Here is a 15,789-nt window from a genome sequence, read left to right as displayed (position 1 = left end):
TAAAATAAAAACCGTTGTACCTTTTCAGTTACATTTATTAATATCATTATTGTATCTTTATGTAGTATTAATTTATTAAGAAGGTTACATTTATGTTTTACTTTAAAGCATAAAATACAATTTATTTACTTTTCCTTTTTAAAGTCTGTAATACCGAATGTTCTTTTAAGAGAAAACATTTTTTTATTATTTTTCACTTAAAATAAGCTCTATGCACTATTATATAGGGCCCCTGAAAATATGAATGCAAAAGAAAATCTCTAACATAGAAATTTTTTTACTCGAAGTGCTCGGCGTTTACTACTTCAAATTATTCGTTCTTCTGAAAGCACATTCGGCGATACTTAGAAGTCGACAAAATTTACTCTTCGGTCTTACGAGGTTAATGCACATCTCGACGTACTTCACAAAGTACATCAGCGACGGCAGACCATTCGGAATGCAGAGTAATCTACTCATTCCCGCACAATGATATGGCCGCCGCAGTCTGCACAATGCCCCGGGGGCGCCACCGCGGGCAGACTAGTGCCGGCCAAGGGAGACTGATCGAGACTGTTGTGGACACTGTGTGGACATTGGACATCATGTCTTGTTCATGTTGCCACAGTAGATAATACTAGATTATTCAGATTTATGGTAGGAAAAACTCAATCGCGACTTAATAATTGGTGCAGAGATAATGAAATATAATTATTACAAATGCAACATTTTTTTGTGCGTTTTCTGTAATTAAATCTCTTACCTAAATTCTTATCCTACACAATAAGCACTCAATCATTATTTTGTAAACCTTAAATAAAATACTAAGTACCTGTTAAAAACATACATAGATTTGTTCCTAAAAGTAAGAGTTACAGAATAAGCCATAACAATAAACATTGTGACTCACCTCCAACCTCCATGTTATAATACGAGTAATACAAAGGAATAACTTAGGAAATAACGATCTTGTTGGCGCTCTTAAAATGGGACAGTGCCACAGTGCATTGCACTCTACAACACTATCCCAGACCCAGGGCGAGTCGGATCAACATTACAATTGTTGGTTTTAGAAATGATGCGCTCCCGGAGGAGACCAAGATTGGGTATTACGAGAGCTGTTACCTCGCAGTTGTGGCGCAGCCAACTTGAAGCGAAACAAACAGAAATGTTGCGGTTCTCACCTCAACAATGTTATGAAGCAGTAAATATACAGAAAATATAATTCTGAAACTCCGCTAAAAACCAAGGATGATGTTTGTTTTTCATGAACTAATTAGAAATGCGTCAATTCTTGAGTGTGATTCGTGTCGAAGTGTCGTTTTATGTATGTCAATGTATATCAATAATCGCGTAACTTTGTACTAGCTTGAAAATATGTATATCTTTTAATTTCTTGCGTAATTCATTAATTTTAACGCCCAAAAATAACAAAAGTAATTTATTATGAGGTAAATTTAGTGTTCAGTCTTCTACTTACTTAATCCGAGCATTTCTTTTTGAGAATAACAAAGCCACTTTAGCAAGGAAAGCAATATTTTTGTTTAATCTCGCGTTGTTCGGAAATAATAAGGCTAGCAGATCTCGGGAATAATGACGAGCAATCATTTTGGTTTACATCTATTACATGCGGGATGCTTGTTCGGCGCCATTTTACGTTTATTGAAGTATTGTACCCTGTAATGATATTGGCTAGGTACACTAACCATGTAAATTCACGAGGACCTTAAGAAAAATAGATATTGTTGCAATAAATCCCGTGAAGTGATAATTTTATAGTAAAAAATGCAACGTATTAGTTTAAAATATTATAATACAAATATTACTTATTTTTCATATTAAATTAATGCGAAGATGTAAGAATTCATTAAGTATATGTACCTACCTATAAGATACTATTACAAAATTCAAAACGTTTACTAAAGAAAGCACAGATATTAGCCTACCTACTTTACTTATAGGGCACCGTTCGTCGTGATTTAAAATAACGCTTTTTAAATATTTGTTAACGCATTGGACCGTTCTCGCTGTAGTCAATCTTGTTGATATAGGAGGAAATATTTGCTCGATACATTGACGAGTACTTCCTCGAATTTGATAAGTATTTGAATGGAAACAGAAAATCATTATTTGACTAATGTAAACTAAAGCTATTTGGAAAAAAATGTAATTAACTTGACATCGTTACAAATGAGTAGGTACAACAATAGGCAAAGTAAAATGGCAATATTCAATAAGCGGTGGTCAACTTAAACGAGCTCTTGGATTTTGTACTTGTAGTTGTTAAAATTAACCCTACATCGTTTAGAAGCAGTTTCATTGTCAAATTATAACATCCACGGATATTTGATTAAGCTCTCCATCGAATTATCAGTTAATTAAACTAAAGTAAAGACTGAATCCTTCCGTCAAGTATCAGCGTTAACTTGGCGCATGTTTGCCGACCGCAGCGCCCCCTGTTTGCTTCCATTGAGCTAACTACAGAAGCCTCACACAAATAATTGCCGGATTTCAACTTCCAAACATTCCTAATTATTGTAACTATTTATGGCTTTTGGAACTTCCTATAATTAATCGTTTGTTTGGTTCTTGTAATTTAAACGTTGGTAAATAAGTATTATGTTTTATTCGTGTTTAATAAGAAGATCGTTGGAAATAGTTACTAGTAAGCCTAGGATGCAATTTTATCCATTTTCGCGATAAGCCCATACATTTGTCATCTAAAATCATCGATAAGATTTTAATATCATGACGCGCATGCTAGCCCGGCAGGAATGTTGTCTTAAATGTTGGTGTCTCTTCTCTCCAAATAAGGAGGCTTATTTGGAGAGAAGAGACACCAACATTTAAGAACTTTCGTTTAGGTTCAAGTCGTAAGTAAACGATCATCTCGTACTTTACTCGGTTGACAAAAATTATACTAGAGTACAAATTACTGAACAGGTTGTATCGTAGCTTTCCAGAGATAGGCCACAAAAGCAAGAGCCAGGAAGAAATGGAGAGAACACATAATTTCATGCATGGCAGGATTCGCCGATATCGACAGGTTAACAACTCAAAAAATTGGACGGTGTTTGACCACACGACTTGTCTGAAGGCGCCTAGTATAGTACCTACTCCCAGCATGTTGTGTATTCATTGGCTCGCTGCCCCAGCGGGCAAGCCGCAAATATTGAGCCGGATCATGCCTCGACTGTGCCCGAAATAATTCGCGGCGCGTTTGAAGCGGTTTTCAATTATGTTGCGAATTGAGCGCGGTCGGACCCCGCCGCGGCGCTGAGATCACACAGTATTGTTCACCTTCATTGAGATAAAATACAAAGTCAATATTTAGAGGGAATGGCAAAATGAACTAAGAACGTCAGCAATCTGGGGCTTAACGTCCATTTTTATGATCCATAAGATAGTAAACACTGATTCAGTATTTATGAGTTTTACCTAACTCCTAAATATGAACAACAACAATCAATAACAATATTTCATGAGGAACATTAAACATGTTTATCTAATTGATATAAATCACGCAATGGAAGTTTTCAACTTGGAAAGACTCTAAGAATAATTTAAACCAATAATATTAATAGAAAGGTAATAAATCAGAGTCAACATTCACCAAACTAAAGGCATTTTATAAAACGCGATTAATTCTGACTTTTTATTCCAACGACTGTTCTTAGAAACAAACTAATAGCATACCTACATTTAAATTTCAACTGGCTCTTCTAAAATCTCAAATCTCCTAATTTACATCTGAAGTGTTAACGTCAGAGTCAAATCTAAATGCATAGAGCCCGGAGCCCGCAGGTCTAGAGCCGAGTGGTCCGAGTGGTCGATTTAGACCGCGATTCGAATTATTAATGGCCAAAGACCGGCTGACTGTGGCCTGTCTATATTTATCAATGTGTTCGACTTGACGTCTAGATAGACAGCTTAGATTTAGGCAGGATTCTATTACGTATTGGTTTAGGCACCTTAGTTCCATTGATTACATCGACCCATGCTGATTAGCGCTTGCCATGCGAACCAAACAAGGAATTTGTAAACTACTGGTTTCATTGTTTCCTAAGAAATAATTAAACTCCATTTCTATGAAAAACTTTCAAAAAGACGGTAATTTTCTTTCAATTAAATGAAAAGGCTGTTTTGTATGAAAAAGTACCTACATAAACACACGGCAACATAGCTGTTGGCTGTTGACCCCAGATATAAACATTGTAATGACGTCTAGTTGCCACGCGGATCAGATGAGTTTTTCTAGACTCCTATACAGGGTGGAAATGATAAGTGATCTCACTCAATTATTTCTAAACTATACAAGATATCGAAAAACTGGTTCCTGGAAACATTGAATTTTCGGATAGTTCCAGTTTATTCTGTAACCTATTTTATTGGTACCGTTTGAAAGAACTCGTACTCTCTGGATCAGTAACCAGTTTTTCGATGTCTTGTATAGTTTAAAAATAATCAAGTGAGATCACATATCGTTTCCACCCTGTATAGTTTTTTTTTTATGTGACAGGAGGCAAACGAGCAGACGGATCACCTGATGGTGTAAGTCCTAGGAAATTATTGTTATTTACATGAAATGATATCAATCCGAGTTATCAATAATATTATTTAAGAGTATTTTTTCTTATGTTATCAACCAAGCCCACTCATTTTCATCGCAACGACCACCGACAAAATGACGTGACTATTCACTGATTATTTTTTATTGGTACTTTGAATTATAAATAAGTACCTACCTTTACGACCTAACTTCTACAAGTAATGACGTGTCCAATGTGCTTGACGTGATGTTAATAAATGATGTGTATAAAGTACTTAGGTACACATACCCATTGTCCATGTTAGTTGCTAGACTCAACAAAATATGTAACACTAGCGGCCGCCCGCGACTTCGTACGCGTGGACCTCGTTTTATTTACCCCTTAGTTCGTAAAATCTGTTGTTTGTTATCATATTGATAGATGGCGTTTCACGGCTTCCCCCGCATGAATATTTACGAACGTCAAAAACAGTACCTCTAGTAGGAAAAACTTTCGAGTTCGTTTCCTAGGGGGCGCTGTTTAATTTTTCATACAAAATTTTTCGATGACACTTTGAATACGCAACGAAACGAACTCGAAAGTTTTTCCTACTAGAGGTACAGTAGTTTGTCCAGCGCTGTAGATTTTAACCAATGACGATAGATGGCGCTTTTTAGACACGTCTTATTTATTTATAGAAATTTATTTGTCACATATCGTCATAAATTATAGCCTATATGTTAATCTAGGTTATAAACAATAATACTGTAAAGTTTTAACAAAATCCGTTCAGTAGTTTTTGCGTGAAAGAGTAACAAACATCATGACATCCCGACATCCAAACTTTCGTATTTAGTATAGTAGGATTAAATAAAACCTTAGCACATAATGTCGTAGAAGGTACATTACGTATTCGTTTGTACAGGCTTTTAGAGGTTATTTACTACAAATACATAAAAACTTTATCATAGTGGTTAGTTTGTACACTTCTGACTATTGATTTACCATTAAGGCTTAGCTCAACACGCATACACGAGTTTTGACTACGTATTAATATTTTAAAAGATTTTTGTGATTATAAATGCATCGACACTACGACCCCACTGTCATAAAAGGTGCTTTATAGATATGATGTATGTAAATAATGACAGTATGTAGGTACTCGTAAGTAGATACTATGAATAACATAATGTACCTATATCTTTTTATGGGGACCATTATTAGGTAAATTTGATTCGATCTAGAAATGTTTATGGGTTCCAATTGATCAAGCAGATTCAATATTGCCTAACAGAATTCTAGACAAATGAACTCTCTTTGTGTTGTTTTCTTTTCAGTTTTTACAATTTCCATTTTATTATGAAAACAATTAAATCTACATTATTTATAGAAAATCTGGACTAAGGCTAAACCTAAAATTAGAAAATGTTTCATACTGCGAATTTAGATAGAATATTCAGATTGTACTTGTAGTACTAGTACGGGTGTATTTAATAAGCGAGCATTTATAACTCTTGTGTTATTTCTTGAACATTGTTAACATTGCCCGGTGCAATAAAAAGAGCGACGATCTCCCACTGTGAACTGCGAGCGCCCTTTATCGCGACAAACTAAGTAACAAATCTTAAATGAAAACCTGAAAAAGTGTTTCCAACGCAATATTGCTGCTCAGTTTCATAAAGTTTGCAGCTAGCTTTTTATAAGAAGTTTATTGTTGACGAAAGACTGTTTGCAGAAAACTGATCTTCATTGGTCTGTAAAAAATAATAAGATCTGCTGCCTCTTTATACTATCTTAATAAAAAAAATTACATTAGTATCAGAAATACAGTTTTTGGTGAACATTATGTAGGTATTAGAAAAGAATGGCCTTGTGGTGAACAGAGATGCATCGCCTTTGACGTCAGAAAGATGTTAGACTACCAAAAAGAGCTCTTAATATGTGCTTAGTACTTAGTATTTGGTTCTGCTTAGCCGCCTAAGTTCCCAAATCGATGCAGAATAGCCGATTATTCTTTCGTCTCAATCGAGATTGAACATTAGCCGCGTGGGCGTTCGTTTGAAATATGCTGAGCAGTTCCTTAATGTTATCTCGGAGATGCCATTACTTGACAGTGACGAATCACTATTTGCACAATTGCTGAATTCCGTCCATCGCTACATTAGGCCTCATTGTGGAAATGGAAGAGGACGGTATCGAAGTTATGCGCAAGTTCTGATCCTTTCGTAGTGCAAGTTTAAATTCGCTGCGGTTGTACAACTCTACGCTTGTACTTCAACGGTTTCAAGGTTTACTGAAATTCAGAAAGTTTACGGGTTTCTTGCTATGTTTCGACTTTAATTCTAAGAAAGGTAGTATCGTTAGCAAAATAAGTTACTCTCTCAATACAAGGCAAGTTCTTAAGTTAAAGGTAAGAAATGTTCCAGATTTTAAATCAAGAACTCCTGAAACTTCCTAAACTTGATTAACAAAGATTTCAACTTCTATTTACAATGTTACGGCTTTAGGTATCATCCATCAGGACAGTTTTACTTGTGATAAACAAAATGTTTCATTTAATTTAATTACTTTTTACTTAATAGGTACCTACTTTTTGTAATATTAATAATTATACTTGAGGGTTTATAAACCCTTGTACCTTATCGGAACCGATATCCTAAAATGTTATTTCATACTAACTTATTAACATTCTTAAATTAGTGGTAGCAATCTTAACTAATGCCTTCTTCTCAACCTTTTCCATCCCTCAGGGACCCCATTCTCTGGCACATCCCCAACGGCCGAGCCAATCAACAAGTTGCGGGTAGTTTCCCCGCAATCGAACCTGGGACTCTTCGGGGAATTTTATCAATTACTCCTTGTAATTTTTGTTTTTGGAGTAGGTAAATGGCGGGTACAATAAATAAAGGCTACAAACCTCCGAGGAGTTCACTCGTTACTGAGCTCGCGATACTCGGCGGAATAAAATCAATCCTTCATTTACCTGCCGGATATAGGTGAAAAACAAAGGAAATTCGAGAAATCCGACCGAAATTATTTGATAAAATAATTTAGTTAACATTAGCATCTAATTAATCGTTTAATTATAGCATTCACAATTAGACATGATTTCGACAAATCTAGCGCCCGTAAACATCGAAACAAAACTTAAACTTTTCGCAACACAGACTAGGTACCTAGGCTAAGTAGGGAGCACCTCTCCAAACTACCTATTGAAAACCTTCAAAATTTATCAAAGGGATCTTTAAATCAAACGCTACTGCTAACTACGTACGTAGGTACTGATTCAAGTCGGTCGTCGAGTGAAGTCCTAGAACGCAAGGATTTCTAATGAAAAGTGACATCAACCGTTTAACGAGACACATTTATTGCAGTCGGTGTCGCTTACAGATAGGTCAATATTTAACCTTTGCATTGCTACTTGCTGGTTATCGCCTGGATTATAACGACCTTGATAGATTAGTCTTTAAATGTATCATAAAATACAAAAACAAAACAAGTATTTAAATAGGTAAGTAGGTACGATATATTTAAAAAATATGAGAAGTAAGTACTTAGGTATGGGTTATGGCTAATAAGTACTCGTGTTTTCCAAAAATAAACGGGCTAGGTGCGAGTAATAGGTGTTTGCTCACATGCTTTATATTTTTCACCTCACCATAATTTCTGATGTAAATAAATAGAAATAAGATCTCTCAATCAAACCAAAAATAGAAAAATATGTGAGGGAATGTAATTTCACATTTATGTATTTAGTAAGAAATAAAGAGCGTTGCAGTGAATATAGAGTTTGCGGTCGGGATTGTGATGACGGGACGCACAAGCCATGCATGTGACGCCGCGGGCTAAGCCAATACTTTAATACGACATTACAGGTTTTACCTATGGCTTTGAGAAATATGCAGGATATATAGTTATGTTGCAAGTAGACAACTTTAACTACATTTCCTACTGTTGAAGAGTGACGCCGCTAATGGTAGGTTTAATTAAAACGCGCTGCTGAAGCCTGGAGCCGCCCGCGAGTGCGACCCTCCGGGAAATCACTAAATGTACACACTTTTCGCTAATTGTATTTAGCGTGTACCTACATTATTTTCACATTCCAACATTTTAAAGTTTTAACAATTAATTTATTGTACAAATTAAAATACAGGATAGAGATTAGGTAAGGTACTTGATAAGTTTTTAAACAAGTTTGTACCATGGCAAAATCTATTTACATACGTGACAAAATTAAAAACTCTGGCAACAAAATTAAAGCTACTTGGAATTGTATTAATAAAGAAACTTGTAGAATTATATCTCGGGATGACACATTCGCATTAAAAATTGATAATAAGTATATTAAATGCAATGATAAGGTAGCAAACGCATTCGAAGGTTACTTCTCAAATGTACCAATCATAACAACAAGCAATCTTAATTCATGTTCATATCAGGCAATGTCTCTTCTCGAGGGTTGTGTTGATGTTTGCAATAGCCCATTAAAATTTAGACAAATAGACCCCATAGTTATTATAAAAACTTTCAAAGAACTAAATATAAAAAAGACAGAGGATATATGGGGCATATCAACAGACATAATAAAACCCATCATTCCTCTTATAGCTCCCCATTTAGCTCATATCTTTAATGAATGTATTAACGAAGGTCAGTTCCCTACCCTGATGAAACATAGTAAAATCATACCATTATTTAAAGCAGGAGACAAAAGTGACCCATCCAACTTTAGACCTATATCGATACTACCTGCGCTCAGTAAAATATTTGAAAAAATTATTTTCAATCAACTACTGTCTCATTTTAACTTAAATAAACTGTTTCATGAAAAACAATATGGGTTCACAAAAGGGAAAAGTACGACCGATGCAGGGGTTGCTCTTATCAAACACATTTTCGATGCTTGGCAGGAGAAAAAGGATGCTATTGGTGTATTTTGTGACTTATCGAAGGCGTTTGACTGTGTTGATCATCAAACTCTGTTATTTAAGCTAGAACATTATGGCGTATCAGGCAAGGCCTTAAGCCTATTACACTCTTACCTCTCAGACAGATTACAAAAAGTAAATATTCACGGAACTAACTCTTCGGGCGCCCCCCTAAAAATGGGAGTGCCCCAAGGCTCAATACTGGGACCATTGCTCTTTCTGATTTATATAAATGATCTACCTTTTTATTCAAAGGACCTTTGTGAGATAGTATTATTTGCTGATGACACTTCTTTAATTTTTAAAACTGACAGGCGTCAGGAAATATTTGACGACGTGAATAATGCTCTTTCCAAAGTATTAGACTGGTTTACAACTAATAATTTGCTATTAAACGCAAAAAAAACTAAATGTTTAAAATTCACTATGCCTAATGTCAAACAAGTTAATACTAATATTACAGTAAATAATGAACGCATTGAACTGATAAACTCTACTGTCTTTCTAGGTATTACCCTAGACTGTAAATTACAATGGGGCCCCCATATTGCTGCCTTGGCGGGAAGACTTAGTTCAGCTGCCTTTGCGGTGAGAAAGATCAGAAACTTGACTGATGTTGAAACAGCAAGGCTTGTATATTTTAGTTATTTTCATAGTATTATGTCTTATGGTCTTTTACTGTGGGGCTCAGCAGCAGACATAGAATCAATTTTCATTTTACAGAAAAGAGCTGTTCGGGCAATATACGGTCTTAAACCACGTGACTCGCTTAGAGAAGTTTTTAAAGAAATCAATATATTGACTGTGGCTTCGCAATACATATTTGATAACATTATGTATGTCCGTAAACATATACATTTATTTACTAAGAAAAGTGACGTCCACTCATTTAACACGAGACATAAGAATAAACTTGCTGTTCCATCATTCAGGTTGCATAAGATAGGTAATTCATTCTTGGGGAAATGTATTACCATATTTAACAAAATACCACACAACCTTGTCGAATTGCCAATAAACATTTTTAAGATACATATAAAAAATACCCTTATGTCCAAAGGGTACTACAAGGTTCGAGACTATATTGATGACAAGGATGCGTGGTCAGTTCAGTCTGCACATATTTGATGTACTTAAATTTGACTATTCTTACCGTTAGATAATTCCTGGCAATAAGTGGTGACTGAGTTTGTTCCGGCGTTTCTTCTCAGCACTTGCCATATGTTTGTCTCGAAGCGCTGGTAGGGCCCAAAAGATAAGGAGACATGTAAAGTGCCCCATAAGGGCTACCTTTTCTTTTTTTATTATTTTCTATTGACGTTCATAAGTGCCACTTGTGATCTAAACTGAATAAATATTTTTTGATTTGATTGATTTTGATTTGATTTGATACAAATAAGGCCTACCTAACTTTAAATGCTTATATTTCAATAAATATTAACGCCAGTCAACAAAAACAAGGTTAATTAACTTCTTCCATCCTTTAATTTTAGCAATATTACAAAAAATAACACAATTTTTAACTAAATCTATTCAAAATAAGCAAATTACGAAACCACTGATTTTGGCTTTATTAAATCACCTGCACGGAATAAGGCCTATATGATTCAAATGCCTGTAGACCTTAAAATTGAGGTTGTATTAAACAAAATGCGGTCTTATAACATTAAACACGTCGATTTGTTTGCGTTATCAAAATTTTACATACCAAGTAAACAGAAATATACTGTATATCTCTAGATAAACTTAAATTCCACTTATTAAGAATAATACATAAATTATAGATAAAATTAAATATTCATAGTAACAAAGAAATGATTCCTTACTTAAATTATCAAAAAAAATATCAAAAACAAACAATATTATTTTTTTGTATAGGGCTTATTAAAACACCGTGTTCGAATAAGGCCTACACATAAAACCTTTTGAATAAATCAGTTTAGGAACATTATTTAGTCTTGATTTTTTGTAAACAAAATGAGATCTCAATTTTTGTTAGAACCAGGGCATAAAAAGGCTTCTGAATCATCTTTACGAACTCCTACACAATCTTTATGATACCACCAAAAGTAGTCCTTTATGGTAGCATATCTGCTACATTGTCTTCGAGACAGGCATGATAATATCAGCTTTAATCCTTTAGAATTATACATACGGCTTTTTTTTTCTTATTTTTTATTGGTTTTGTATTTCGTTCCTTTTTTTTACAGGTTTAGTAATTTTTTTTTACTCTGTTTTCTTTTTATTTTCTGTGCTGTTAGTAACATTCTTATTAAATAAATATTTAGTTACTCTTTGACTCATTTAGTTTAATGAATTTGTCCGTAATCAGGTGTTGACATAAGTATCCAATATGGCCTACCATGCTGAAATAAGGCCTGGGCCTTATTAGATATCTCGCTCTTGTTGTCTTTAAAAATTTACAAATAATGCATCTATAGCCAGTAGTACAAATTAAGGTAATTATTAGCTAGTAAGAAATATTTAGAAACAACTACTAAGAAAAGCTTAATCTAAAACAGCGTTATTTTACCGAAAATTTAAGATGAAATCGCCAGATTTTTATAAGAGAGCACGAAATCACCCACCACCTTAGAAGAACGCGTGCCAATTGGTGCTGGGATCGTGGATCGGGACGCTCTTGCACTCTACCGGGTTGTAGGGCATATGAGTACGTGTCCTTGAAGTATTATCCCGGTTGGATTTGTTTATCTGTGTTTTCTGATGTATAGGCCTTATTAGAACGTAGGCCTTATTTGTATCAAGTACCTTACATGCATTGCATTTGCATCTGAAATAACATTCTATCTATATATTTCTTCTCTGCATCAATATACCTATCTGAAACTCATTTTAAGCAACAATTGGATTGTAATACACCCTTCCTATCAGTACACCAATCCAACTTTTATAGTGCTCAAAAAAACAGAGCAATGCTTCATTAAAGAAAAAGTAAATTCCAAGTTTTCGCAAGATGACTAAAATCTCGATGAGTTTTCACTGAGAGAGATGAAAACTCACTCTCTCAAAATCTTAGAAATTTGTTAAAACTTGTTTAAGTACTAAGGAAAATTGAAAAATAATTTCAGTCTTGTTCTTTTTGTTTTAAGTTTTTTGGTTATAGATATTAGATAAGTGGTGTTCAGTAAATTATTATATTATTAATGAAAAATTTAGTAATGAAAAGTACCCAAAATCTAACCCTAAGCAATTTAAAAACAACCTGTTAATCTACTAAGAACTACTTGTACTACTAAAACGCTTAACACTTTAAACTAGTACATTATTATTTTTAGTCCAAAATTTCGTTTACACCGCCATAATTAACGTTAACGAAAAATGACCAAACTTTCTGACCAAGTTTTAAATGATGGCCAACCTAAAGAAAAGCAAATTACCGGGACAAGTCGTCAAAAGTAACGCAAGAACTATTTTCAAATTAACTTCACAAATTGGAACATGGAAACTAGGTAGGTTAGTAGAGGATAAGATCTTTAAAACTTACTTGCTATCGCCGCCACAGATGATTGGATTCAATAACAAATGCTAAGTTTATAATTTTCACACACTTGATAACGAAACACATCCAGCGATAAGCACGGCACGAGCGCGGCCGGCGCGGGCGGCGAGCGGTGGCGGACTGGCCCATGGCGCGCGGTATGGCGGCTCGCTAATGGTCATGGGCATTCAAACCGTTTTCATCACCATTGTTTTAACAATAAAAGATCTAAGAACAACGCAGCGGAATCCGAAAATGAAACGAAAGGCGTAGCCAGGCGGGAAACGCGTGTTACTAAGATAAGTAATTACCAAAGTTTTTCAGGGCACTTTCCATGATTAGGTTGTTAATTAAACTTCTAGAAAAGGTTTCCATCGTAACTTCTACTAAGCTGTAGCGACACGACCAGAGGCATAATTAGACACCAATCCTAAGTCGTATACATAAATTAGTTATATTAAAGGAAAAAAGGATACTAAAAGGCACCTTAGTTAGGTACACACGCTAAAACAATGATACAGTAGTTTTGTTCCACATTTTAATAGAAATATTTGTACAATTATCACTTGATATAAATACGCCAGTAATTTGGGAATGATAAGTAGTGTTAAGATTTTTAAAAACTTACTTCCTATATGATAGGTACTATGTATGTATTGTTTTCGAATGCTTCCTATGTTATTTTATTTTTGATAACCGTGTTTATTTACGTGCCTGTCTCATTAACTGTAGTGGAGTAATAATAATTGGTTTGTGTCTCTACCCTGATATTACTTTTCAAATATTAGTATTTTGAAATCCACAGTAGGATTGTATGGAATCGTTAATCAATTAATAATGGATAAAACAAAGGATTCTCCAAAGCTCCAAAGTAATTTAAGACGTATGTTCAAAGCTTTGGAAATGTCAAATACCGCCCTTAATTATTTACAAAATCTTTAAGAAATTTAATTAACCTCTAACGAAATTTACTTTAATAGACTATGCTCGTGTACATTATTCATTCATTTCTAAAGTGTTCTTTGTATCGAGATTCAGCGGTTTGTGTTGTGAAGTACCCAAGCAATTCAGATTTCAAATCACGGTTTAAAATGGTTGGATTTAAGCGCAAATCCAAACAGAATGAAGAAAGGTCTTAGTAAATTCTAACGGAATTGTTGGTTCAATTAAAGAATTATACAATTTTACATAATACAAGTAACAGGACAAAGTAATAAAACTTACCTGAGAGTTTCCAAAAACTGCGCACAGTAAGTAAATGTTTCTAGCGATTTTTCACAATATAGTACGGCGTCTGCCATCACGCGTTCTAAATTCAAACTGCATGTTTTCCGACAGGGCCCGTTCGAGCGGCTCCATAATGTGGTTTCGTTCTTGTTTTGAATTTGGAATTTCAATTTCAAATGCAGAACATTGAATTTAACGTCACATGGTACCTATACAAACTATGTTTGTGAAGTTATTTATGTATCCTTCCTTATATTTGACGCCATTAAATACCACTCTTCTAAATTAACTGTAATGATTTATTGATTTTGAAGGAAAAAAGTAGGACATTCATGACCAGTTAAACGGATTAGTTGAACTGACGTAGGTCAAAAAATTCACTCAGTGAATGTCAATTTGGAAGAATGGTACCTAGATGTCAAGGATTGAGTGCTACTTGCTGCTGATTGATAGCCTGAAGTCTTTGTGTTTCATGAAGAGGCGCGTCTGACAAAACGTCTCTACACTTTCTTTGACCGTAGACCACCACATCAGGTCTGTGCGATGTCCGGCGCGCGTTCATTTCGCGACGTTGATGCTCGCTCGTGAAGGAGAGGGATGGCCGGGATGTAATAAGGTAGCATTCATTATTTAGCTGGCACCAGCTAGACGTGCCACAGCTAAACAATGTCAGCTAGGCCACCAAAGACGGAGCCGCGGACGAATGTCTTTTAGGACAATAACTCGCGGCTCCGTTACAATGGCTCCGGAGGACACCGTCGGGTTTCCCGACGAAAAAAAAAAATATTATCACGTCAGTCCTAATTGACTTTTGTGTTGGATAGACCTCTGCATGAGAGAGTTTCAACCCGCATAAACAATTGGTACACGAATCCGTTTAACAATTAATTACAAAGAATTGATCGTTCACAAATATTTAAAAAAAAGAAAACAAATATTATTTTATCTCTTGTACTCCCTATAAACCTTGAAATTATCTAATAGTAGTTTCGTATCCTTTTAGGCTGTGCCCCGTACGGCAGTAGAACTATTGTATTGCGCGCCGCACATACCTGATGGCCCCAAACAAATAACGCATCGTCATTACCCCACACGACACGTGTCGCCTCTGGGCAAACATGTGTGTCTATGTCCAGGCGCATGCTTCTAGGTAAATATTTTTCTGGGTATTGTATAACTTTGGTAATGTTTTTGATGATTTAAAGACGAGATCTTTAATTAATACAGCATTTAACCCGATAGACAGGCGATCATTTGTAAAGGTTACAACTAGCCATTTATAAGATAGAGGTAAACATGCCTGCTTGACATATTGGCTGAATGGATGATGCGGGTAGTATCCCATTGATCGGTTATTTGTAAGTTTTGTATGTAGGAGTAAAGTTAAATGTTAAGGGTAACCTCTAGGGATATTGACACTAAAACGCACTTAAATGTAAAAGAAAACTATGGTTTTAGCATTAACACTAAAATACCTACTTAGGTAGACGTGGCAAAGTAGGTAAATAAAGTCTGTCACAACAAGTAATTAAATATTATTATTGCAAATCTTCTCATTACCACAATTGGTAGAACCTTATGTAAGAAAACGGGAAATCCCGAGCTTCTCAAGAACCTTACTTTGTAA

The 15,789-nt window shown here is 35.0% G+C and overlaps 1 protein-coding gene across 1 annotated transcript in view; it reads right to left on the bottom strand.

Moving 5' to 3' along the window:
- Window positions 1-13,063, bottom strand: part of LOC135075367 (calcitonin gene-related peptide type 1 receptor) — a 144,139-nt gene extending 131,076 nt beyond the window's left edge. The window contains exon 1 of the mRNA XM_063969813.1: window positions 12,942-13,063. The gene's annotated coding sequence lies outside the window, so the exon portion shown is untranslated. The remainder of the gene's footprint in view (window positions 1-12,941) is intronic.
- Between the last annotated feature and the right edge of the window lie 2,726 nt (window positions 13,064-15,789).

This window comes from Ostrinia nubilalis, chromosome 10 (assembly GCF_963855985.1).
Source record: "Ostrinia nubilalis chromosome 10, ilOstNubi1.1, whole genome shotgun sequence".
NCBI lineage: Eukaryota > Metazoa > Arthropoda > Insecta > Lepidoptera > Crambidae > Ostrinia > Ostrinia nubilalis.
This window is presented reverse-complemented; position numbering and strand designations above follow the sequence as displayed.